The sequence below is a fragment of the Schistocerca americana genome, chromosome 6, assembly GCF_021461395.2.
Source record: "Schistocerca americana isolate TAMUIC-IGC-003095 chromosome 6, iqSchAmer2.1, whole genome shotgun sequence".
Lineage (NCBI taxonomy): Eukaryota > Metazoa > Arthropoda > Insecta > Orthoptera > Acrididae > Schistocerca > Schistocerca americana.
In genome coordinates this window covers 295009480-295034934 of record NC_060124.1, presented here as the reverse complement: position 1 = coordinate 295034934, position 25455 = coordinate 295009480, and positions in this window count along the sequence as shown.

The following is a 25455-nucleotide window of genomic DNA, read 5'->3' as shown; positions in this document are numbered from 1 at the left end:
ACCGGACAAAGTATTAGCGATACTTTGTACCGCTTTCGTTCGCAGTCGGCGTTGTTGAGCTGGTAACAGGGTGTCGAGATACCCATGGAAGTCGCCTGCTGCTAGACACCTATCATACCATGCAATTATGCAAGCATCGATAGCCACTTGTCTGTCTCAAAGACCATTAGGTCTTTTGCTGCTACAGGGTGCTCTTTGCATTTCGTGCTGTGGCGCCTTTCATTATGGCCGAACTGCTCGCAAAATGCTAGTACCTGTGCTTAGAGACGGCGTTTCGGCCCATATGAAACACTTACCATCAGGTCCTTGCACAGCGCAGATCATGTGGTCATAACAATCATAATATCGCATAAACGATTCAGGATATCAGAACGACGATTCAGGATATCAGAACGACTTTTTTCTTTCTTTCAAATGATACAACGCAGTGAGGCACACGTATTGTATGATAAATACTTGAAACTTCCCTATCGCCGAAATATGGAAGTAGCTCGTCTACAGCAGTGCGAGGCGGCGGCGTAGGACGCATTCAGACGTCCAAAGCACGGTAGGAAAACCAAAACGGTGAGCGTATGCCCGTTCACAGAGCCTGGGGAACGGTATAACAGCTCGAGTATACACGAGCACAGTAGCGGAGGGTTATTCATTTACGTGCTGCTAGAGTAGCTTGTGTTCCGATGGGAATAGTAAGACCTGACTTGCAGGTCCATTCTTCCCAGTCAGCCTATAATAAAGCAAGATTTACGATTTTTTTAAAGTGCTGAACAAATCAACGTAATTATTTTTTCAGATTATTTACTGATTCTTGGGCAACATTTCCTGATACATGTAAGAATTTCAGTTGTTATTAAGTTCCCCATACAAGGAGTTAAAGTTGCTCTGTCCAAAATGAGGCGTGTCCATAACGGAAGTACTGCAGTCTGCAAATGTTATATGAAGTAAAATTAAGTAAGTAAAAGAAACAAAAAATTAGTTAATCTATAGGCTATTGTACACTGAGTAATAGCAAGGTTTTTTAAAATTTGAAAAAATAATAAAATGGCGGACGGTCGAAACAGAAATGTAGTTACAGTACAAAAAATAGCCTGTTACTACTTGTAGATTTTTTAGTTGGTCTGAAAATCGGTCGACCACGTCCACTTTCCACGGTATTTAGGCCATTCTTCGACGTCCGACTCGTCAGTTGGCAAGACTCAGCACAACCATGAACACCTCCGAAGATGCCCAACACAGCTTTGGACGAAACGTCAGGGTGAGTTCCTTGGACCACGGTCGTACAACCCGGAAGATTTCTCGACATCGACCCCGACCCGACTTTCACCATTTTCAAAATAGACTTGAAACTTTTATTGAAAATAAAGGCTGCCACAAAGCACGGTATCTCACCTATTATCGAGTAGCCACTGATGATGTGTTTTGGGGTAGACAGACAGATGGTTCATACTGACTGTCATTCATGTGTACTATCGAATACTGTACTGAGAGTGCCGAGCTTGTCCGCATTCGCATGTGCTTTCTAGTGCACCAAGAGAGACACTGTGTGACCGAACTGAATGACCCCTAACTTTATTTCTGTTTGAAGTATGAACTTGAGATTTGGAAAGGAGAGAGAGAGAGAGAGAGAGAGAGAGAGAGAGAGAGAGAGAGAGAGAGTCATGCTACGAAAAATCGAACTTTTGAAGCTGACTGAGAAGAATAGATCCTTTAGGAATTCACCTGAACTCCGAGATGTTACTGCAAATAGAACTGCTTGGTGGCAGAAGCGGTTAAGCTATCGTTACATGGGATGTATTTCTGGTCTTGAAGCACGCCACACGTGGACTCCAACGTGGCTGCTACGCGCTCTGAAAAAAACTAGCAATATGTCACGAGACGTAACGTGCTCCTCATCGTGATCTGCGACCTCAGCGCTCTCTAGTCGCAGTTCTCGGCCACATCTGGCTCCTAAATCACAGTTTCTTTACGAAAATGGACACACGTAGAACAACTGCGTTGACTCAAGCCAGCGGCGCACGGACCGTCCAATCGAACGTCAGCGTTGAACGTTTCGAGTTTCTGACTTCGCAGCGCGGAAAACGCAGGTTTAGGAGTCTTCCCGAACATGCAGAGCAACAGCCAGCGTGTCATACATTCTGAACGAACATGTGAATGTGGACCAAAGAGATGGAGGAACGTCATCTACGTTACATGACGCCATCTCTCTTCAATACACGAGGTGTCAGCAAATTGAGGATCTCTTGAAAACTCGTCGTGAAGTGTACGTTTTGTTGTAATAAAAGATGGGAAATATCATATTGACGGTTAAAGAACTTTCGGAAGTGTAAACTTGCATGTAATGAATGTATGCCATTGCAAGCAATGGTCACGGAAGAACCTTCATAAATTCGATGAACACTATTCTTCATTTCACGCTCCGTGGTGTTTCAAAGCTGTGACACCAGCAGCTAGCCGTCTGCGTACGTTTTCACGTGCAGTGAGAGGGCGGCTTTCGCGAGGGCCGCATGGCCAATGGACAACGCAACACACTCTGCTCTTTCGCTTAGTGCTGTGAGGGCGTGCCGTTCTGTTTACAGTACACACATTGTCTTGTGGTAATGAAACTAGCAAGTGTTTCTGAATTACAGTTTCTTGCTTGGTTACATATGTGTAACGCTCCTTTGTGGAACAGCTGATTTATTTATGCCAGACGCTTTGCAGTCGTATCCAACCATGAACAGTATTAATTCTTTGTTGAAGTTCACGGTCTCGACGTAACACACAGGAATCAATATCAAATTTCAGTTCAGTCTCCCTGGTTTGCAATTTGACTGTCTCCATTCATTAAGTACTGTCATGCGCTTTAGTACGAATATAACTTGATTTTCCGTCTTTAGTGTACGTATGGTGGTGGGCGCTCCTATGGTGCTTCGCCGGCTGGCGTGGCCGTGCGGTTCTAGGCGCTACAGTCTGGACTCGCGCGACCGCTACGGTCGCAGGTTCGAATCCTGCCTCGGGCGTGGATGTGTGTGATGTTCTTAGGTTAGGTAGGTTTAAGTAGTTCTAAGTTGTAGGGGACTCATGACCTCTGAAGTTAAGTCCCATAGCGCTCAGAGCCAGTTGACAGTCATTTATTGGCGAATGTTTCACAATCACTCGGTGATCTCCAGCGCTGCTAGCAGCAACCATGTTGAGTCCGCGCAGCTTGAAAGTGCGAGATGGCACCCCAGCAGCTGGCGAGGAACCTTGTGAGCGCAGGCCCTGGGGTTGTCAGTGACGATTGCCGCGGCTCGCAGGTGGGTGCGGCGGCCGCGCGTCTCCGCGGCCCACCGTGGCTGTGGACCTCAGTTGCCGCCTTAGCGCTGTGGACGGATGAAGCTGCGCTTAGGTTCGGTCCCAGAATACTACGTACGCCTCTAGTCAGTTGTCGAGATGGCGTGAAGACCCAGTACCAAGGAGGAGGACAACCCGATTGGCTGATAAGGTGGTATTTGTACTGCCCCAGTAGTGGCGACACAGGCGCCCAGCGCCCAAGCTGAACAGTTTGCACACGGGCAGACCGGGTCTTCATCTACGCGAAAGATCGGTCCGGCCCCCATTCTCAGCCAGTCATCGTTGTGACCGACAGATCTGTGGCTTGTAGATCAGAAGTCCTCTCCAGGGCCAGACAGCTATGGACTTGAAGCAGTGAACTCCAAGTTGGCGGCAGCTTTTAGATACATCGTGGATTCACCAGACCATCCTGCAAACAGTGGTGGTCTGTTACGCAGATGGAAAGGTGTCGTTCTAAGCTTGAGGAGGGCGGAGTTTTACAGCAGGCGATGTCGTTATCCTCCCTCCCCCTCCGACACCCCCCCCCCCCTCCCTTTACACCGATACTTACACATACTGGTGCCCTATGTGCTGTTGTTTCTCGAGTCTGTCTGCACTCTTGGCTGCTCTAGTGTTTAACTTCAGGGCGTTCCTTCATGACGAATTTGCATCCTGAAAGACGTGTTATTACACTATAATTACTGTACCACGCGAAGATTTGGGTTACACTCGTCTGGTGGGTGGGATGAGTGAACTGCTGGAGCCTGGTGTTGGGTTGTGAACCACTGTGGGCTACAATGGGGACGAAGCCTCTCCGTCATTTCTAGGTCCCCATACAATACAATATATATGGAATTATATCCATAAAAGTCTTTATCAGTTACACCACCATCTGCAACAAATCGACTATCTATACCTAGCATAACTCTTCAGCAAATTTTTGTAATCACCTGAAGACATAAGACTCAGCCTACAGAGTGTAAGACACGAACTGGTCCAACTCTGCATAGTTTGGAACGAAGTTGAAATTTGTTATTCTGAATATTCTTACAAATTATTTTGGCGTTTCGAACTTCCGAATCTACAGACTATTTATTTGATTGTATCTGTCAATGAAGCTTTCAAAAATACTCTGGCGTTTTATCTAGCATAAAAATGTGCAGAAACTTTTGTACAAGCACAAAAGCATCACTCTTATAGAGGTGTAATTCAAAGGTAATGTGATGAAATACGTTCACAGTATTACCCTCGACAGTCCCCTCTCTCCAGTGTTGGAAGAATGCGTCAGCAGCTGCTGTTTACGCGTACAGCCCATGCGATATGACAGGAAGTATCAGGTAACGGCCAGTTGCAGTTCAGTTTATAATGAGTAACACTGTCTGAGACTGTAAAAGGCGTTTCCCTGTCCTTTATTTCTTCCCTTTTTTCGCATTAAGAACGAAGAACTCATAAAGAGAGGTCAGGCGAAAGAAATATTTCGCATTCGCCAGTGATAATTATACCAGCGCATACTTAAGTATTGGTGAGAAATTAGGAATCCTGGGATTAAACTATGTGGAGAACAAACAGCAGCAGGACACGATATTATTAACAAAGAACTAACTAAATGGTGAGGTTTATTGATAGAACAAGAGCTGTTGTATTTGTTACCTGAATGTTGGAGAGCGATGGGAGTAATCTCACTCTATCAAAAAGGAACCAGTAATGCTAGTGAAAGCTACAGAGGGATAAGTCTGGTTAACACTGGACGAATAATTAATGAAGGACTGAAACGAATAGATGACACTCTCTCACTGGAGAAACAAAATGGTTTTAGAAGAGGACTACCATGCAGTGACAGGATTATAACGGTGAGACAGATAATTGGAAGGAGCCAGAGCATAATCTGGATACTTATATCGCAATTTTAGAGTATGAAAAAGCCTTCGATAGAGTGAGCAGATATTGCTGTAGAATATAATATAAAGTAGTGGATAGCCTAAAAATTAATACGATTGAAAAAAGTTCGGTTTCAATAAGAAAATTTTAATTAATAGTGGCAAAGACCAGGACCAAACAGCAACTAACGTAGAAGTACGACAAGAGTGCAGTCTCTCACCCACTTTAAAACAGATGTATTTCTATATAAAAAAAAAAAAAACACATTGCCTCTGCAGTCAACTTGTAATGTTAGGGAACATTTTGGTGGTGGTGCTGACAACAGCTGTTGTCGGTGTACATGATTGGTAATATGTAGCGACATTCAAGTATCCAGAGGCTGCATGTTTGGACACAAGTGAACCCACGAAGTACTTGACCTCGTGCTCCTCAACAGCGACTTGGTGTTAATGTGTGGCTTGATTGGACCATACATTTTCCTTTTTGCCTCAAGGGATAGAGATATCGCTCTTTTTGCTTGAGGATGTACCTCTGAATGTTACACAAAGGATGTACTTGCAGCACAATGGAGCGCCAGCCCATTTCAGCATGGCTGTGAGGAATCATCTGAGAGCCACCTTCGGCAATCTTTGGATGGGCCGAAGTGGCCATTCGGCCTGACCGCCCAGGTCACCTGACCTCACGTGAGTGGAGGTCTTCCTCTGGGGCGTATGAAGAAGCTGGTGTGTGAAACCGTTGTGGAAACAGCTGGAAGTCCCGTCGCTCTAATTTCTGTCGCTGCTGGTTCCATTGCGGACATTCCAGGAAACTTACAACAGACACGACAATGGTCCGACGATGTACTGCGTGCATACAGGCCTGTGGTCGCGCACTCGAGCACTTCCTGTGAGTGTTGCCTCTGTAATTAGCATGCTGAACTACCTTCCGTGCAAATTGTCCCTAGGATAAAAAACTGCCTTCAGGGACCATAAGTATAACTACTAAATGTATTTATGTCCTCTACTTCCTGTATTAATTTGAAGGGATAGTTTCTGAACGCCCTGTATCGATGAAATTGTCAGAGAATGGTAACAAGAAGTTAACCCAGCAATAAATACTGGAAACACACATTTAAGTATTGTACTCTTCGCCGATGACCAAATAATTTTACAGAAACGGTGAATGAGCTACAATTTGTTATACATCACTTGGAATCTATAACTTGAAAATACCAGCAAATAAAACCAAACCATTTAAAAGAAAATATCCAGTACGTTCTAAAATAGTCCTAAATGGAATGTCAGTTGAACAGGTATTCAATATCAGCTATTAGGATGTGATATGTTATGAATATGATAATGCTGTCTCTAAGTAATTAAACAAGTTTCAAATGATGTGTGGCACTGTAAACAGAACATTAGCCAATAAAGCCAAGAAAGACACAAAGGCTAAATTCTAGAAATTAGTAGTAACACACATGTTCACATACGGAGACGAGACCTGGACAATAACTAAGAAAGGCCAAACAGTATACAGTCAGCAGAAATGAAATTTTTAAGGGAAGTAAAAGGATTTGTTCAGCGAGATGAAATTAGGAATTCTGGGAGAAGGAAGGAATTACATAAGAGGGCAGGACATGCTGAAAAATAAGAGTTTTCACATAAAAATACGGAGACATTGAAGCTTTTTAAATAAAAGAAACGTTGCTAACATTCTACATTTTTATTCTTCGTGTGTACATAGTTGTAGTCCTCTGCCCCTAAAAGCTTCCGAATCGTAGCATGTAACATGGCAGCGTGTAACGTAACTATCTTGGCACCTAAGAACTAGCGTTCCGTAATCGAGTTTGGAGTCCGAAGATTTGGTCCACACATTGAGCGCTCTTTCCTTCAGCATTACAATGGCAGGACACACACGAGCTCTGCGACGTCTGGAACTATCCGATACCTCGGGATCTCTACCATCAGTCATTCTCCGTTCAGTCTCGACTTGGCTCCGTCCTTAATTTGTTTCTAAAACTTAAAGAACACCTTCGAGGACTTCGCTTTGATAGTGATGAGACACTGCAAGCGGAAGTGAGGTTGTGGCTCCCTTAACAAATTCAAATATTCCCAGTGACGGCATCAACAAATTGGTCTGTCGTTGGGAGATACATGTCCGTCACCAGGTTGACTATGTTGAGAAATAAATATGTAGACTTGAAGTCTAAAGATGTAGAATGTTAATAACGTTTGTTTTATTTAGACAACTTAGAGTTTTCACACACAAGTTCCGAGGATTTGCTTTTCAGCACCCCCTCGAATACTGTATTTAGCTTGAATGAAAGAAAAGAAAATGTGAATCAAAACGAAAGAAGCATATTGAAAGAATGGGGGCAGAAAGAATAGTTACACATGTAATAGACTGTAGACATAAGGAAAGAGATGTAAAAAAATATAAAGGAAAAGGTAGCTTTTGTAGAGCTGGAACAGGCTATAATCCTACTTCTTCAAGTGAAGAAGAAGTTGACTGAAGTTTTTGTAATTCAAGACATGAAGGAGTTAAGAAACTGAAGGCTTAGGGAAAATTCCGCTCATTCTACGTGCACCTTGTGTAGCCTCTCGAATCGAGCGTAAGGTGGCATTTGTATACGTGTTGTAGCGGAAAAGAACCTCTTGTGCGTGAACACTCTCTCCTGAACTATGTTAGAGACGACGACGTTGTAGTGCAGCGGGGAGATGCAGATAACGTGCGAGACCTGTCAGACCGCATGCTAATGGCCGGAGCCACGCGGAGAAAGAGATCCATCATGCGCCACGGCAGCCGCTCGGAACACTGCTTATCTGAAAACGGAAACAGCCCGTGTGGCATAAAGGCGGCACACGCACCAGGCGGTGGAGGCCCTTTATCCGCTGCGCACCGAAAGAAATCACCGCATATCACTTCCGTGAGTTACAGTGCTAACACCGTCCAGTTAGAGTATTAACCAATAACCCTCCTCCTTTTTCCGAGTCTTTAAATAATCGAGTGCGCATGTATACAATAGCTTCAAATGTCTGATTACTTTACAAAAGAAGTAATTTGACGTTAAGCATTTAAAAAAATTTATGACTGAAGATGCAAAATACTGTTGCTATTATTCACCCATCGATTATCGAAAAAGTGAAAACAAAAACTTATCTGTGCTATAATGGTACTTGAATTACGCAACCATTACGGCACCTCACCTGAACCTCTCGATACCAGTAATATTCTACTGTGTTTCTGTTAACTACTTAACATATTTCTGAGACAACATTCAGATTTGATTTCATTTGTGATACATCGACATGTTTATATTGCAATGATATTGTTCTTATGTGTATTCTTTCTTTTGTCACTATGATTTTTGACGTACTTGTAACTCTGATTTTTGGGCGCGTAAGCGATAGTTAGTTGTGGAGTTGTTAGAGAGTTGGACCTTGAGAAAGTCAAGTCTTGGACATAATGTTGGAAAGACGTGTATTGTAGTCCGCTTATAAAATGTGAACTTTAACAGTGACTGTGAGGAAGATGATTTCAAGTATGTTTTGTATTGTGAAGTGATGTTAGTGTGTCACGTGATATTGCAATAAAAGCAATTAAAAGAAAGTGTAACTTAAATTCGGAGTGCTGATTCTTTACATCACCATTCTCCTGCTACAGCTGCTAAAGTATAATCTTCAAGAATGGTTTGTGAAGCGCGTCTACATAACTTTTGAATATAGCACGATAGAACCTAGGCCTCTTTGCATCCGAGCTTGGAATCATAACCACCTAGATTTTCAACGATTGAGCCATGATTTTACGACGAGACCAGAGTGCGAAACACAAAAAGATGAGTGCCTAGTTTTTTTCATTATTACATGAAATGACTATTAAGTGTGCTCTAATGACACCTGCCACATAATATGACTGTTGTTGCCCGATAATGCAGTATCTAGCAGCGTGAGCAACACCACAATCGTTATTAAAATTTTGACCTTTGTTGTGGTAGGGTTGTTAGAGTGCGTACCGACCACAAAACTGAAAGCAACGAGAGTTCATAATAAAAAAGAAGTAATCAAAATGTTATTCCTGATTCTCAAGTCCTACAGCTTGAGCACCGGAAAGGTAGTAGATGATAAATTTTTTTCATTTCAGTATTTTGTGGCGGATATAAGCAATAAAAAGATTCGAAAGGGTTTGATATTACACTAACGCAAAAAACAATTGGGCACCAACGAACAATTAATGTAGGATAAACTTGCGGAAAACATTTTTCTAGTTCAAAAGTTTTGTGTTGACTGTAGCAGAGGACACATCGCAGCCCTTAGTGGCTTGCACCTCTGTCGAATTGTAGCTTTCGTATTTTTTGGTACGTTACGCTGTAACATTTAGTTTTAATTTTGTCCGAAGGAGGAGTCCCTTGTGACACCGAAACCTAGGTCACAAATTGTGTTCGCGACTGAGGGCTGTGTTTTTCAAAAATTTGCGATATACAACAGTCGTTGATTGACAGCCATGTTAAAAACCTTATAATTTTTCTAGTTAATAAAAATTCTGAACACGAAAAGATAATTTCTATAGAGTAACGAATTTTTTGGAATGCTTACGTCTAGGTAGCACTGCAATATTGCAGAATCAGAGGTTAATGTAAGCGTGAGATAAGTCATTGCACATATGTGAAATTCTGGCACATTAATTACCGGAGTAGCTGCCAGAATGTCGGATACAAGCATGCATTGTGTTACAGAGGTGCCAGATTTCAGTTTATAGGATGGAATTCCATCCCTGTTGCACTTGTTCGGTGAATGCAGGGATGGTTAATGCTGTTTGTGGATGACGCTGGAGTTGTCCGATGATGACCCCTATGTGCTCCATTGGAGACCGATCTGGTGATGGAGCAGGCCAAGACAACATGTCGACACACTATAGAGCACGCTGCGTTACAACAGCAGTATGGGCGAACGTTATCCTGTTGGAAAACATTCCCTGGAATGCTGTTCATGAATGACAGTACAACAGATCCAATCATCAGACTGACGTACAAACTTGCAGACAGGGTGCGTGGATTAACCACAAAAGTGCTCCTACTGTCATACACCCCTGACCGTTATTCCAGGTCTAGGTCCAGTCTGCCTAGCACGCTCACAAGTTGGTTCCAGGCCCTCAGCTGACCTCCTAACTAATACGTGGCCACCACTGGCACCGAGGCCGAACCGGCTTTAATCAGAAAACACCATAGATCTCCAACCTGCCCCCCATGAACTCTCGCTTGACACCACTTAAGTTAAAAGTGGCTGTGGTCTGGGATCGTTGGAGCGCACGCTACAGGGCGTCTGACTGGGAGCTGTCCTTGAAGTAGTCGATTTGTAACAGTTCGTTGTGTCACTGTGGTGCCAACCACTGTTAAAATTGCTGCTGCAGATGCGGTACGATGCGCCAGAGCCATATGCTGACCACGGTGCTCTTCCCTCTCGGTAGTACCATGAGACCGTCCAGAGCTCGGCCTTCTTTCGACTGTACATTCTCCTGACCACCGCTGCCAGTCCTCCAAAGTATCTGTGCGCTGTACACTGCTCGTCCCTTAGTGCAGCTGGTCTAGGAAACCTGTCACTCGCTGACTCATGGTGGAGCCGATGTCATGTTTCTGTAGCTCCCTGTTCATGTCGGTCTGCTGACGCTGCTGCCAAGGATGCCGTCCTCTTACCTCAGCCCGCAAGTACCTCTATACCTTCCGATGATCTCTGCGTTGCCATCTGTCAGGAGGTGGTGTCCCTTTCGCACCGCTAATGGTCGTCCCTTCAAGGGAATGAGCTTCGACTTATTAAGCCTCTCCCGGCGCCTTGGACGACTTCCTCTCGGCCCTCCAGCCGGAAGGAGATTATTTTAACTCGTCTGCGTATTGGCCACTGCCATTTTTGCCATCGTCATTTGCTCAATTGCGCTGCCTCACCACTTTGTACACATTGCACCCAAATTTTAACTGTCCACCACTACCTGCTGGAATACCCTTTTTTTACTAATTTACGTTCCATCTCGGGTTTGCCGTCTGATTTATCAGCTGTTATAGCAAGTGACGCGCTGGCTGTCGCCCGCGTTTTAATTTTTATTCGCCGAAGTAATATGGCGAAGGCCATTTAATTTTTAATTTCGGATCTTCATTTTTGTGTGGTGGTTTTTTTGCCGTGTTTAGATGTCTCCTATTCTTTCAATTGGGACTGTCATATAGCCGTTTCCATTGTTCTGTGTTTGCGTTCTATAGTTTCGACTTGGGCGTGTATGACCCCAGTTGTTTTTGCGCCCCAAAAACAAAACAAAACCGCTGCCAGTAACCATGTACAGTGACAGTCCTGCCAATTCTTTCTGCAATATCGCAGAAGGAACATGGTGCTAGTCATAGCTCTATTAAAGGACACTTTTAACCTCAGTGAGGTCTTAATACTGGCGTCTTTGTACCCTTTAGGGAATTCCTAAATAAAATAGATTCACCACATCCCCTCTCAAAGTAACTAACGTTCACGGTTGACAGAGCGTGTATTTAAAGCTAAACTGATTTTCGCTCTCACAGTGAAACCACTAGCGCCACTCATATGCGACCTAGAAAAGCGATTTCACAACGTAAAACGGTGCAAGGCGTTAGAAATTTTCAGAAAAACGGGTAGGGGCTACACGGTAAAATGGGATTATAAGTGCGTACAATAACCAAGAATTAAGACAAAGAACGTACGACCAAAAGACAAATGCTCGGATTGAAGGCTGTCTAAAGAAGTGTTGCAGATCTTGTCCCCTACTGTTCAATTTGTACATCGTTCAGCATTTAACAGAAATGAAAGATACATTGATTGAGTAATGGGATTAAAAATTCAGAGTGAAAGGACGTAAGGGATAAGATTTGCTGAGAACAGTGGTATCCTTAGGGAGAACCTGATGAATAAAATCATCTAATGGGTACAGAAAATAGAATTAGAAAGAACCGAAGAACGATCAAACTATTGAGAAATATCAGAAAAGAACCTTCACACACTCATAAAAATTATAAAAAATTGATGTGCGTTCGTTCGTTCGTTCGTTCGTTCGTTCGTTCGTTCGTTCGTTCGTTCCACATATCCTCTTAAACCGCTGGAAGCATTTCAACCGAAAGTGGTACCCATATCACTTACTATCCGGAAACAATCGCTTTGGGGGAAGAACCACCCATCTATGAAGGTGGGTGTGAAAAACCTGTGTTGCCCACGATGTGTGAATATCCATACTTTACTCAACCAACATTTAAGAATGAGAGCTCTCAGTGAGTTACAACAAACTTTAACATAATTGCAAACGTTTCCGAAGCTTTTTCTCGCTGATGACCCCAAGAAAATGACGAAAATAAAAAGTTTATCGCTCACTATATTTTCGCTGTTCATGCATTAAAACTGCGGCTTGGAGTATGAAGTTTTAATTGATTACTTCTTTACTGTTAATTGTGTTGGTGGCACGTTTTTCGGACACATTCACATATTCCATTGAACATACCAGAAAAATTGCAGCATTGCGCTACCCTTCAGGAGATATGACGTCATAAACACTGAGATACGTGAAAAACTACGCATCATGTAAGACGTTCAGATTTATTACTTTCTTGCTACAAACTTTATTCGCAACATTTTTCGCAGAGAGAATCCACAGCATCTCCCGAATGTACCTACAAAAATCTATCATTCCACGACACATGATTCAGGAGACATGAGGTCATAAACATTGAGATGCGTGAAAAAGTGCCACATCATTCATGATGTTTCAGTTTATTACTTATTTGGTACAAACTATATTCACAACACATTCAGCAGGCAGTAGCCACACACAACACTGGATGCACCTGCAAAATTATATAACTGTAGAGCACATACTTTAGGAGATACCGTGTCATAAACAGCTGAGCTGGGTGAAAATGAATTTTCAGAGAGAGTTTACTGGATATACAGCTGAAATAGATGTACAAATATGTGTGAAAGATGTTAAAAAAAGTAAAATAGATTTGACAAGTGCGTATGCGGGAGAAGCCATGGGTAAAAGGGCTCATCATAAACCCCTGAAACGATTTCAATCAAATGAACAGAGAAAGGAAATAAGAGGAGATGAACAGACAGAGGGGTAGGAGAAAATGGACAAAGAAGGGGAAGAGAGAGGAGGAGATGGACACAGAAAGGAAAGGGGAGGGGGTGACCAGAGGGGGGGGGGAAGCAGGAGGTGGACGGAGAGAGGAGGGATGAACAGAGAGACAACGGGGAGGAGGTGGTTGACAAAGAGAGTGGGAGGAGAAGATGTAATTAGAGGAATGAGGAGGAAATTGACAGAGGCGGGACGGAGAGATGGGATCGAGGAGATGGATAGAGAGGTGATGGAGGAGGAGGAGGTGGAGTAAGGGAACGGAAATGGACTAATAGAAAACGAGACTAAATACGGGCACATACCCGTGCAATGCTAGCTAGTAATCAATAAACTTATCAATAAAATTGTGAAGGAATTCTGCTACTGACAGGCGAAGCACAGTGAATCAGCGGATATAAGCACAGTGAAAGAACCAATTGAAACGTCCTGGGTGACTAAAACAGTGTGCCATCCAGGGCTCGAACCTGAGACCTTTGCCTTTCGCAAGCAAATGCTCTACAGACTCCGGTATCCAAGCACGACTTGATCATTCTGGAAACAGCCGAGAGGGCTGTTGCTAAGCGATGTTTCCGCAAATCCTTTCTTCAATAAGAGGTAGTTCCGCAAGATACGCAGGAAAACTTCTTTCAAGTTTCAACTGTAAAAGATAAGGTACTGGCAGAGGTGAAGCTGTGAGGACCGGTCGTCAGTCATGAATGAATAGCTCAGTCGCTAGAGTACGTGACTGCAGAAAGGTACATCGGGAACATCAACATGATTACTCTGCAGTTCACACTGAAGCGCCTGTCAGAAGCTTCATAGAACCGCCTTCACATTCTCTACCGTTCCACTCTCTTATAGCGCATGGGAAAAATGACCATTTAATTATTTCTGTACGAACTCCGATTTTTCCTATTTTATTAATATATTCATTTCTCCCTATGTTGTTTGGCGCCAATAAAATAGCCGGCCGAAGTGGCCGTGCGGTTAAAGGCGCTGCAGTCTGGAACCGCAAGACCGCTACGCTCGCAGGTTCGAATCCTGCCTCGGGCATGGATGTTTGTGATGTCCTTAGGTTAGTTAGGTTTAACTAGTTCTAAGTTCTAGGGGACTAATGACCTCAGCAGTTGAGTCCCATAGTGCTCAGAGCCAGAGCCAATAAAATATTTTCACTTTGGGAGGAGAAAGTTGGAGATAGTTGGAGATGGATACTTTTGTGATAAGTCGCTTCGGAAACCTCCTTTGCTTTAATGATAACCACCCCAACCCTCGTATCATATTCGTGATGCTCTCTCCCCATTTCGCGATAGCACAGAATGAGCTGCTCTCCTGTGACATTTTTCGATGTCCTCCGTCAGTCCTATCTGCAAAGGATCCCATACCACCCGGCAATACTGTTGCAGAGGACGGAAATCTGAGAGTAGAGTCTCTTTTGTCCGCTTTCCCCACGACCGTGTCTGTACTATTGTTCCAGTTTAATCTGTTCGTAATTGTTATCGCAAGGTATTTAGCTAAATTGACAGCTTTTTTGTGTGATTTATAATGTAATAGAATTTTAAATGATTTCTCACAAACAATTTAGACAGAAAAATGCCACGCTAGTGCGTGTCACCTCATACTCTAACGTGACCTCTGCAAACAAGATACATTTCAAATACACTGCACCATCATGACGTCACACAACACAAATACATCGCGGGTCAGAGGTGGCGAGTTGTATCGATCGCTCCTCCGTTTGACTGTACACACAGGAGCTGGCGATCACTGCAGTGGAATGATCTTATGGCACTGATGGCCGGGGGTTCCTAGACAGGGAAGTTTGACCACCGAGCTGAAAGTCCATTTAGTTGACACCATGCATCACGTTGGGCAACTCGCATGTCGATGATGGTGAAATGATGTTGAGGACATCACAACTTCCAGTCGCCGAGCGGATAAAATCTCCGACCCGGCCGGGACTCGAACCCTGACCCACTTAGTGGCAGTCAGAAACGCTGCTAAGGCGGCAGACACGGGTCCCAGTAAGCATACGGCAACAGACTGGCGCTCTATTTTGTCAAGACTTGCTACCGGGACGTACTAGTTGAAGGAAGCAGACAGTGAACGTCCCAGATTCGATCCCCAGTCATACACAGTGTGTTAATCTGCCTTGAACTTCCAAATCAGCACACACTTCGGTGCAAAGTGAAAATTCAATCGGAAAGAGGGCATTTCTCGCTAAAGTAAGTCTGACAGTATTAAACGTAAACCATAAACTGAGGACGATATTTCTGAGAACGTACGTTTGTAGCACAGTAATGGACGGTGGAAAACCTGGAAAGAAACAGATTTGAAGCGAGTAAGGGGTGGTGATGAGGAATGACGCTAAAAATTTAATTGATTCACGATATAAGAAATGGAAAGTTATCAACAGAATCGGCGAGGAAACAAGTATCTGTAATAGATCTTCCTCTTCATGATCACTCTGCAATTCACAATTAATCGTCTGGCAGTGTGTTCATCGAAACTCCTTTAAGCTACTTCTATACCGTTCCACTCACAAATTGCGTGCGGGGAAAAAGAACACTTAGATCTTTCTGTGCGAGCTTTGATTTCTCTTACTTTATTGCGGTGATCATTTTCCTTATGTGGGCAGGCACCGCCAAAATATTTTCATACTCTGAGGAGAAATTGATGATTGAAATTTCATTAGAAGATACTGCTCTAACGAAAAACGACTTTGTTTTGATGACTGTCCCTCCTCCCCCGCCCCATAATTAGCGCATCATATCAGTGGCTCGCTGCCACCTATTTCGCTACTATACAAAACGAGCTGCGCTTCTTTGATCTTTTTCGATACTGCGGCAATCCTATTTGTTGCGGGCATTAGTCCAGAAGATGGTGGACAAGCGTAGTGTAAGCAGTCATTTTATAAGAAGCGTCGCATTTTCTAAATGTTCTTCCAGCAAATCGCATCTTTCGTTCGCTTTTCCCACAACATTATCTTTGTGATCGTTGGAAGTTAAGTTATTCGTAACTGTAATTCGTAAGTAGTTATTTGAATTCACAGCCTTCAGATTTGTATGGTGTATCGTGTAACCGAAATTTTGCGGATTCGTTTTAGTATTCATGTGGATGATTTCACCTTGTTCAATATTTACAGTCAATTGCCAATTTTTGAACCACAGAGATGTTGTATCTACATAATTTTGCAATTTGTTTTGATCGTCTAATAATTTTACATTACGGCTAGCAATCTGTTCAGAAGGTCTCCTAAAAGTGTGTGTTGATGAGCAATAGCAGAGGACCTTGGGGAACACCAGATATTACTTCTGTTTCACCCGATGAGTTCCCGCCAGTTTCTGCTTTGACCTTTCTGACGGGAAATGCGAATCCAATCGCACAACTGAGACGATAATCCATAGGCACGAAACGTGATTAGAAGTCGCTTGTGACAAACTACGTCAAAAGCCTTCAGGAAATCTAGAATTATGGAGTCAGTTAGAAATCCCCTGTCGATAGCAATCATTATTTGTGTAAATAAAGAGGTAGTTATGTTTCATAAGAACGACATTTTTTGAATTCGTGTTGACAGTCTGACAGTAAATCGTTTCCTTCGAGGTAATTCATAATATTCGAACACAGTTAACGTACCAAAATCCTATTGCAAATCGACGTAAGCGATATGGGTCTGTAACCCAGCGGATTTCTGCTGTTTTCTTTCTTGGGTATTAGTGTGACCTGAGCAACTTTCCAGTCTTCGGGTACGGATATTTCGACGAGCGAGCGTTTTCGTATGATAGCTAAGTATGGACCTATTATGTCAACATATAGTGAAAGAAACTTGTTATACTGTCTGAACCGGAAGACTTACCTTTATTAAATGATTTATGCTGCTTCGCTACACCGAAGATACTCATGTTGGCAGTTATTCTTGATTAAAATTCTGGAATATTTACGTCTTATGTGGTGAAAGATTTTCGGAAAACCGTGTTTACGAAATCTGCATTAATGACACTGACATCAATATCACCACCATTGTTGCCTTTTGCGTCTGATGTACTTCAAATACGACCAGAACGTCTTTGGATTTTCTACCAGATTTCGATACAGTTTCGTTGTGGAAACAATTAAAACCACCTCGCATTGAAGTTTGCGATAAATTTGGGGCGTCTGTAAAACTCCGCCGAGCTTGAGGTTTTGAGTTCTGTTAAATTTGACAAGCTTTTTTCGATGCTTTTGCAATAAAGTTCTGACCTCTTTTGTGCACCATAGTGGGTTAGTGCCATCTCTTATTAATTTATTTGGTAGGTACCATTCAGTCGCCATCGTTACTATTTCTTCGGTCCATAGGTACACAGTCAGTTTGGAAGTAGTGAAGACTGTCTCTTATAAAGGCCTCAAGCGAATTTTTATCTGCTTTTTTAAATAGATTTTTTCCGTTAATTTTTGGTGGATTTGGATATTCCACTATTCAGGTTGGTTGCAACAAAGATCACTAATCCTTGTCTGTCATATTACTTCCTCAGAGTGAATGGTTGCCAAGAGGTCAAGTATGTTTTCGCAAGTATTTACAATTAGAGTGGACTCCTGAATTAATAGTTTAAAATAATTTACTGAGAACGTAGTTAGTACAGTTTTGGACAACCCTTTATACGAACTACCAACACGTGTTTTCGAAAAAATGTCGAGGATAGACTGAAGTCACCACCACTTGTAACTGTGTGAGTGGGGTACCCATTTGAAATAAGAAGGAAGAAGGGCTGGATGATAGGACACTTCTTAACACATCAGGAAATGACTTACATATTACTACAGTGAGCTGTAGAGGCAAAAAATTGTGTGGGAAGTCGGAGATTTGAATAAAAACATTCATGGCCTCGGATATGAGAGCTGTTCTGAGATCAAGAGGAGAGGAAGTGTTTCACTGTGTTACCAATGTCACAAACAAAATCAAAACTAAATGAAAACCTATAAGAGGAAGCATTGAAATGTAAAATAAATTGGAATAAATTAAATAGACTTTTATTGATTTGAACACTTCAGAGGACCAGCATCCACGACACGTTTGTGCATTGACGCTCGACTATGAGGTAGTTGGTGCAAAACTTACTTGTTCGTGCTGAAAGAAAGCATAGTCACCATTATTTGACCGGCCAGAGAATGACATATTTTGGAGTACAGCTCCTTATTACCAGACTTTGAATCTACGTCTTGGGTTAAATTCCCAACTCCTCCTCAGTGTCTCCCGTCAGATCGGTACGTTTAGCTCGGCGGCCCTCGCAATGCTATTCGAGAGGAATGGGCTATGTATCAACACCGGATTTCACGCCTCCCTTCTGTTTCCTCTTAATCTTCTTCTTCCCCATGTTTTTCGTTTATCATCCATCATCCAATCAATCCCATCAATCAATCCCATCAATTAGTCCATCCAATATCGATCGCTATACCATTCACAAGAAAATAATACGTAGTTAAAAACTGGTTCTTACGTTGGGTAGCCGGACACTTCTTTCCCATGTTGTATGTTAAGTTCAAGGATGTGGTGGAATGCATTGAACATGACGGATTTTTAAAACGTGGTCTATAATCTTGTGATACCTTTAGAAAACTCCGTCTTTGCAGAAAAATATAAAAAATAAGTAAAAGCTATTAAATACACGAATTTTGAGTGAACGCTGCGTGGAGGTTGCTGGCAGGTACCTGTTATGAAACGTGTTCCACATGCACTCCTCATTCAGGACCCCTACTTCTGTAAATATTTTTTGCTAACCATTGCTTGCCGATGTGGAAATACTCATTTTAGAATCCTCTGCCGTCCGTGCCACCGAGCGAGGTGGCGCAGTGGTTAGCACACTGGACTCGCGTTCGGGAGGACGACGGTTCAATCCCGTCTCCGGCCATCCTGATTTAGGTTTTCCGTGATTTTCCTAAATCGCTTCAGGCAAATGACGGGATGGTTCCTTTGAAAGGGCACGGCCGATTTCCTTCCCCATCCTTCCCTCACCCGAGCTTGCGCTCCGTCTCTAATGACCTCGTTGTCGACGGGACGTTAAACACTAATCTCCTCCTCCTCCTCCTCCTCCTCTCTGCCGTCCGTATAGCTTTCATGCTAAGGCACTAGACACTCTGCGTAGCTTACCTACTGAAGTAACTGATGGTAGTCTGGATAATACAGTGCGAAGTGGACCAGTGGGTGAAACGTCTAGTCTAGATGGAGCAGGTGGGGTAGCATTTTATGCAAGTCATAGAACTCGCTCTGATGCTGAAGTGGCTGCAAATGTACATTTATATGCATGTTGGTTGTTAACCCATTTGCTGTGGGATATGACTCCCTCCTGAGGGCATATGTTTACTAACAGAAGCTGATATTCATAATTTCCTACAGATGTTTTCAAGCTTACGAATGAAAGTGCTACGTATGATTTTGTATTCTTCCCCATGTCATATGGAGATGGAAGTATAAGGTAAAATTAGCGATTTAATTGATTAATATTATAAAAAAGTACATACTGACAGCTATTTCATTGTTCCACTGACTAGGCTTAAAGGCTAACCAATACATCTTCTGTTAACCCAGAAGTCAGTCGTTTCTTGTAAGCAGCGAATATGGTTGAAAATACTTAATTTTTTCTAATAACGGAACGCTGTTTGTAGGTTTTTAATTATCTGCTGTATGGAACTGAAACATTAAGGTATTACACGTAACACACATCTATTACTGTTAAAATGTGCAAGTGGAGAATGGAATAAAATAGTTATTTCAATTTAGAAATAGCTCCTTCTCTTTAAGATTTAACTGTAGGACCACTCACTGCACATGTTATCCAAAGAGACAGAGCAGGACTTGTAATTTATTAATGAGGTTTTCAATGCATTTTTCCACAAACAGGCTAGAGAAAAGGGGATGGGGTTGCAATATACAAATCGTGAATTACTTTTCAACACATGGCCGAATAATTTATTAAAAAAATCGATTGAACGTAGAGTAAGTGCAGAGAAAACAGCAGCATACACAAAATAATAGGTTGCCGTGGTTTCCTATTTTGTACGAAGATACGGTGAAATACATCAGGGTACCAAGACGAACAATAGTATAGTTGGTTGGAAACCGAGGGGAACAATAATTACGAAGTGGAATCTAGCGCTCGTAAATACGTCCTTACCAGAACGCACCAACACATCGAAATAAATACAGCATTATTGTTACCAAAACTACCGCAAAACACAATGACTAATAAGCAGAGTGCATCTGGGCTAGAGACATGAGATAGAACAAGCGTCGATCAACATGTGTTCGCACACGGCACAATATACACGACGGAAAACGCCGGTTATAGCTTCGACATAATTCACAGAAATACAGTAAAGCGCGCAAACGATCCACGAATGCTGAACGCGTGGGCAGTTGTTGGAAATTTAATACAAGCTTAAACTAAATGGGAACAAGTTCCACAAACAGCGAATGTACTCTGAAGTGCTCAATTCTTGGATTTCAAAATAGCTTGGCTAAGTAAATACACATTCCACACTACAACTTGAAGTCAATCTACTGATTGATTGTAAAGACGTAATACACATTACGCTGTTTACACGTGGTTGAGAAACCCAAATTCCCACAACAAAAACATCGATTTACAACAGAAAAATTCAGTAGAAATTGGGAACGCATTTCATACGAACTCAGTCAATGAAAGTGCACACAACTGGCGTAGGTGGCAAAGAATGGGTTTAGACTCTGAGATAAACCATGTCGTAGTGTGGCTGCACAAAGCCACCGACAAGTTCCAAAAACTCATGAACGATGTAAAATTTAATCTCGCGCCTCTCGTAATTTCATTTAATAAACTTGTCCCATACACTGAGAATGAATGCGCTACACTACTGGTCTGGGAGGACGAAGTCTTCTTGTTCCGCCCTACACATGGAGCCTATCTCACTTACACACAATGTATACTTACTGAAAAACTCAAAAATGTTATTAGATCTTCACATAAAATTATTCCCTCAGAAACTAGCATGTTATTCCTGACTGAAATAAAATGATTGAAATTCACACACAAAATAATTCAACTATCTCCATCCGTGGGCTGCTCACATCTCGCTCCATACTCACTAGTCTCCAGCGGAACAGTAACCCTTTCAGCCAAAAGCCCGCTGCTTCCACTACTTCTGTTGTAGGGGTGGGGGCGGACACCAAAGACGCAGATGTCCTAGCTGCCGACGTAACTCTTTTGTGTGCTATTGTGCTAGCTCTGAAGATAAAGCCAGATCTTTCTGCCTTTCTACTTACCCTAAAGCTGTTGGCAAAACTGGAGAAGTGGGCGAAACAATATTAGCAGATACCTGCTGGCTGCTCTCACGAAAAGACATATTCACTCCTTTCAGTCACGCACCACAGGTTACGTGACAGAACAAGAATGTAGGAGTGGTTCGGTACCCACTTATTTGTAACATAACAAAGAAAAGACGCATCCATGTAAACGACACACTTCCTTCTTAGAGACTAATGGCACTCAAACAACAGATACCATGTATCATTTACTGTTCTTTGGAGCTTCGCGGCGTCTAGAGTGGCGTAAAGTTATTAATGGATGTGAGATTCGTATCTTAGGGCTCAAGTCATGGTTTTTATACTAGTAAATTAATATTCCAAGGAGATTTCTTTTTTAGGCTCATAATAGCGATGGCTCACCCGATATAAACTATAAAAAACTTTAATTTCAGAGGTCCGGTCACACTCCTTATTTAACTTCTCAGAAAATGGGCCACCACGAGTCCAAGTGGAAAAATGTCTTCATTCAATGAAGTATACATACGAGGGCTATTTGTTTATTAAGGTCTGACCGGCCATGACGTGGACATCAAAGTGAAATTCAAAAAGGTTTTGTTTTCAACAGTTGGCTGCACCTATTTCTCTCCGTAGTCTGACTTCGACTAATCTCAGAGAGTTATACCAACTTTCCAAAACCCCCATCAAAGAAAGCAATCGCCTGTGCTTCCAGACAGTTCTCTATCCTGGCCTGCAGTTCGTTGTCTGCGCCATAATGTTTTTTTCATAGCCAGGAGCTCATGTGAGCAGGGCTGAACCTCGGACGGAGCCGAGTCCTGGCTGTATGGTGGGTGATCAAACGCTTTCCGGAGAAAACGCTGCGGGAGCGTCTTCATTGCTCCTGCATTGTGTGGCCATGATATTGTCATGAAGAGGGAATTGCATGAGAGTTAGGTTATATGGACTACATGAAATCGGCGAAATCTCTCATCAGGCATTCATATTTAGTGGGAGGCACTATTTTCTAATCATCTTTAAGTGTTCGCTGTGCACTCAGAACTAAAACGGGCGATCTCACGCGATCCACAGGTATACTAAAGGTAGTATCCAACACATCTGTAGAAAGATCCGTCGAATTTTCACTTTGGTTTCCATTTCGTGAGCTATCGGACCTTTGTAAACGAATAGATCTTGCATATTCTGTCTTTAACTGGTGATTAGTTTCGTAATGTCCATCTCAAGATTTTCTTTTCGAGCTAAAAGTTTCAGAATATCTATTTCATCCTCTATTCGCTTCGATCACCTTCACTCTCTCTCTCTCTCTCTCTCTCTCTCTCTCTCTCTCTCTCTCTCTCTCTCTCTCTCTGGCCTGTCCACGTGCCCGGGTAGAGTCATTACGGGCAGCGGCTCGCGCATCTGCCGTTCCCCTCGCTGTGACGCAGCTGTCCGGCGTGTTATCCAGTAATGTGGCGGGCCGCTTTCCCGCGTCAGCTAATATCTCTGTCAAAACAGAAAACGCTGTCACCGCTGACACGGCGCTGAGCCGTTCGCGTGCGCAGCAAATAACAGCGACCTTCACAGAGCTTTCAAATCCCGACCAACAACGTGCTTTCAGTTTATTCCGACTCGACTGACGTGGTTAAGCCCGTATCTCATTCGCAGTTAACACGCGATCCCAGTTTGTTTGCTTAGAGGACCACATTGACGCCACGACTATAGATGCCAATCATTTACTGAATTTCCATGTGTGCTTCAGCACATTCGCGTCTCTTCCGAGCACTCCAAGTGGCGTTTGTGCAGGGGTGGTGCAGTAAAACGGAAAGTTTCTGTGCCATTAGATCTGTCCCTGTTGTCACGATACGCCGCTACACACAACCACTGCTGTACCCATGGGGCACTGAGACTTCAAGCAGAACACCGGTATCAGTGAGGTCGCCTGAGCAACAGGCGAGAATTCACAGTACTTCCCATCGGCCGCACAGAGCGCGTAGCCATTACCGCACAACTTCGCAGCGCCTATAACGTGAGTGGAGTTAAGAGTTTCCCTCAGTTCGTTCCACCCGCCGAGTATTTAGAGGGTGCACGGCCCGACGACAGTGGAGCGAAATGAAGAGCCATCTGGAGTTCTACTGAAGAGTCAGCTGGTCTACTTCAACGGCCACCACTAGCCCATCAAATAATCACTTCGCAAATAAACTTAGGACTTTCTGGATGTGTAAACCAACCTGATTAGGACTCTGATACAAAATGGTTACTAGTCAATAATTTTACCTCACATTGACGCTCTTCATACGAGAGTTAAGTTGCCTGCCGTCAAAGAACATTTCCCCACTGCTGTAACACTGGCGGTGGCGGCTTCTTCGTATGGAGAAAAAAATGGTTCAAATGGCTCTGAGCACTATGGGACTTAACATCTGTGGTCATCAGTCCCCTAGAACTTAGAACTACTTAAACCTAACTAACCTAGGGACATCACACACATCCATGCCCGAGGCAGGATTCGAACCTGCGACCGTAGCAGTTGCGCGGTTCCGGACTGCGCGCCTAGAACCGCTAGACCACCGCGGCCGGCTTCGTATGGAGACATTGACAGTATATACTAGGTGGTATGGCACGTTAAAAGCCCAGATCTTGCACGATTTCGAATGTGATACGTATACCATATCGGAAATTTATAGTCTGGCTGGAATCGTATGCTCTGTACCCTTCGTCCTCTGTATTATTCTACACTTATCTACGCAGTTGCAGCCAGAGAGATCTCACTGCAGCACACGAGCTACCAGCAATTCAAACGCCCTTCAATGTTGTCAATAATTTCTGTAAAAGAACGATCAGCGATGAAATAGCTACATGACAGTGTTAAGGAACCTCATTGTAAATGTCTTTGACAGTTAGCACCTTACGACCCTAGTAACAAATGGACGTAGCGGGTGGTATCAATACTTGTTTACTACCACACGGCGCTAAATAATTTCATCTTGCCTAAGACAGTCATTAATATCAGAACACTGTTGTTCCCAGTTTCTTTGGTCTTTTTCTGTAGCCGCTTATGTTTTCTGCTCTTGATTAACCTACTAAAAATTGGAAAATTGGCAGTAAAATCTGCAATTTTTGATACAGCATCTCATTATATATATATATTTCGTATTGCGCAACATTTTAAAATTTCTCAACATCATGAGAGGCCAAAAAACACCATATTTGATTTTTAATGGTTCCCTTTTAAATAATAACAGATGCAACATTTTTTTGAGGCCGATTTCATCGAGTTAGATGATACAAGAGTACATAGCTAAGGTCGGTAAAAGTTCTGATCTACACTACTACATAAAGACAACAGGTTGTTTAAAGTTGTTCCCAAAAAACTCGAAAATTTCTTGTCGGATTTACTTCAAATGTTTACAGGATGCTCTAGTAAACATTCGGATGGACACGGTATACAGGTTGGTGAGAAACATTCTGAGAAGCTTGTAAGGGTGTCGCAGGGTAGGCTGTGCTGAGACATAATTATTAAGGAAAGAATTCGATACTTTGTGGCGTTTCCGAGATAATAAACACTGAAGCTAGCCAATCAGGCCTTCGCGTTCGCAAATTCAGGCGGTCTGCCAGATACAATTAGTGTCAGCGTAGGTGATAATGCACGAGACTGCTCAGCATTTGGCTCTGGTTTTATCGTTATTACGACCCCGTATCCAAATTTTGCACTCCTCCCTTGTTCGGCTTCAGGAAACCAAACGAACACTTTCGCGACACAATGTCTGGTGGGTCACTGGAATATGCGCGCTTAATGACCTGATGGACTAATTTCAATGCATATTAACTGGGAAACAGCGCGGTGTACCGAAACTCTTATTAAGTTACTTTTTCAGCATAACATATACAATATTTTTTAATTCATGTGATAGGTACAGGGTGTTCTTTTTGACTGAAGACATTGAAATATCTCG